Genomic DNA, 3019 nt, shown 5'->3' with positions numbered 1-3019 from the left:
CGGACACTTTTGGCGGACGTGCCCCTCCTCCAGACAGCGGAAGCACCGCAGTGGCCGGGCCGCCAACACCTCCACCCGGGCCGACGACCAGCCGACCAGAACTCGTCCGGCGGTCGTCAGCCTCCTTGTCGCGGCCAGGGGGGCCCTCACCCACACCCCGCCGAGGCCGGATCGATTGCGTCTAACGACGCTGACCCGAACCTCGGCGGCGGTGCAACCACCGACCGCGGCCACCGCCTCCGACACGGCCTCCGCGGTGACCGACTCGTCGAGGCCCGTCAACTGCACCTCGGCGGTCTTGACGGGCCTGCTGACGCGTACGTCCGTCCCGCTGAATACGTCCTCCAGGCGCCGCGCAAGGGCGTCTGCCCGGGGATCCGTCACCTATTAGCGCTACCGAGCCCAGCGCATCCCCCGCCCAATCAGGGCAGTCCGGGACGCGGTAGGGCTCTGTGGCTACGGCCAACCCCACCCCCAAGCTCGACCAGACTTTGTATAAACATGTTTTATGTGCACCTACGGTTCGCATCCATCGTCCCAACGAAATGAATAGAAACACTTTAAAGAAAGAATAGGTTTGTACATAGATTATGCTAAACAGGGATGGGGTTCATCGAACGACGGAAATACGGCTCGTCGATTTTTTTCAAACACAGAAGTTTCAGCTCAAATCACTGGAATTGATGAAACATCAATTAAAAAATTGCATGTAATACTTTATGTAAATTCCTTCTCAACAAATAGATATTGCAGATTTATAATTGGTTATATAACATATTCTATAAGAATTGTCATACTAATTAAAAAATTTTATTCTTTATTATAGATCATATCGTATCCATATAAAATAAACATTGACTTTCGTGAATATACTCAAGGCACAGCAAAATATTACATTAAATATTATGACTGGTACTATATGACGAGTTCTGTGCATAAGTTATTAATGCATGGACTAGAAATAATAAAACAGGCGTTGCGTCCAATTGGGCACCTTTCTGAAGAAGTTCAGGAAGCTCGGCATAAGGACTTCAAAAATATTAGGAGTAAAAATACTCGGAAGTGTTCTCGATCAACAACAAATAAAGATATATTGTATAGACTACTTCTAACGAGTGATCCTTATATATCTATCATGCGAGTACGATCGTAGACAAAAAAAAGTAAATATTTAGATCCCGAAGCTAGAGAATTAATACTTAAATAATAATAATATTGTTACAATAAAGTTATTATTATTTTTTCTTTAATCTATTTGTTACTTAACATTAATATATTATTGATTCCAAATTTCGTCTCAATATCTCTTATGGTCATTCAATTTTCCGATCCGGATCACTGTGCGGCGCACAGTGGTTCAAATGCAGAAAAAAGTCATTTTTAAAAAATCTAAAATATAGGATTTTTTATGGCAGTTTTATAGTGGGATAGTTGGAGCATCAAAGTCAATAAATATTGTCTTTAAATACCATTACTTTGTAACGAAATTATGACGCCGAAATGAGGCGAATATGCATTAGGCGCATGAATGAGCCGAACGTCTGCTAGTTTGAGGTAAAAGCGCGCTATCTTTGAAGTGAAATATAAAGTATTTAACAGAGTGAATGGGAGACACTATTTCACAAGTTGATTAAGTTGATTATGTGAAGTAATTGAATGATAATCTTATTAATTTAAATATTACACAAGTTGACAAAGGCGTATCATTAACATTAGAATTGGAGTTTAATTAACGTAACTTTTCTGTGACAATTAACGTCAAGTTAAGACTTGATGATAATAATGCATCAGATCTTCTAGTACACAACCAAACAGGTTTCAGCTGCGGTAATCTGCGGTTTTAGTCTTTGGAGCAACTTCTTTGTAACGTTCACCGGTACAATAGATATGGGTGCGGATGCGAGAGGCTCTACTCTATGTGCTATTGGTAATATCAGAAAATTAAAAAGTTCAAGGGTTTTGAAGGAATCACAACCTAATGCATGAAATACTTCTGTAGGTAGATGTACAAAGGGCATATAAAGGTCATCGACGTTTTTTTTTGCTGTTTAATTCAACATAACAGTTTCTATGGGACCCGAGATAATTGAACAGAGTTTTTTCATCCATTTCGTGTTTTTAGTAAAAACATTTTAATACAAAAATTTTTGAATAGTTTGGTAAAAAATTTTCTTTAATTAATTATGGACGTTTTCTGTATCTTGCATTCTGTAATGCTTGAATATTTAAATTCCATATTTTTAATGCACTTACGTATTTTACAATTACTCAACAATATAATATTTCGTTCTATACATATATTCAGGGATCAAGAATATTTATATATGAATGTTTCTAATAGTTTATATATTTAATCTTTGTTTATGTATAGAATTCATAATAAATAACTATATATAGTTTTTGTGTTCAATATATTTCTGGAATTTATCGTTATTTTATTTATAATTTGCATTTTAATTTTTCTAATATTATATTCAAAATAAAGCGTAGCTTTTAAAGAGTAGGATAGAACAAGAAATATTAAAAAATATTGAAAATTGTTGAAGTTATGAGGTTTTTTCCGCGATTACCGCATTGTGTTGGACGCACAAATGTCGGTAATCTACAGGTTAAAGTGGTATTATTGAAGGTGAGTGGAACACGTTGCACGTTTTACGTGTAGTTTCCTTATCATCTGGTGTTCCGGTGGAAGGAGACTAGAAGAAAATAAACTTGAACGAGGAACCAGGAAAAATGCACGCGTAAATATTGTAGTTACATAAAAGGATGAAGTACAAAAAACTACGAACGGTTAAAGGGGGATCCTCATGTAACGGGATCAAAAAATGTAAAAAAATTTTATTCCATAAATCGTTAGTAAAATATCTCAAAAATGTATTCTTAAAGCCCCTGAGCGAAATTCGCAGTTGAAATAAGGGATATTACACCTGCGCGCTAGAGTTGACCCATCAGCTCGGCGCCTCTTTGTTCGGTCCCTTTTATGCAATAGGACACTCGACTATCCCTATACCTTGTGTAG

Source organism: Dufourea novaeangliae, unplaced genomic scaffold (genome assembly GCF_001272555.1).
Source record: "Dufourea novaeangliae isolate 0120121106 unplaced genomic scaffold, ASM127255v1 scaffold186, whole genome shotgun sequence".
Lineage (NCBI taxonomy): Eukaryota > Metazoa > Arthropoda > Insecta > Hymenoptera > Halictidae > Dufourea > Dufourea novaeangliae.
This window is presented reverse-complemented; position numbering follows the sequence as displayed.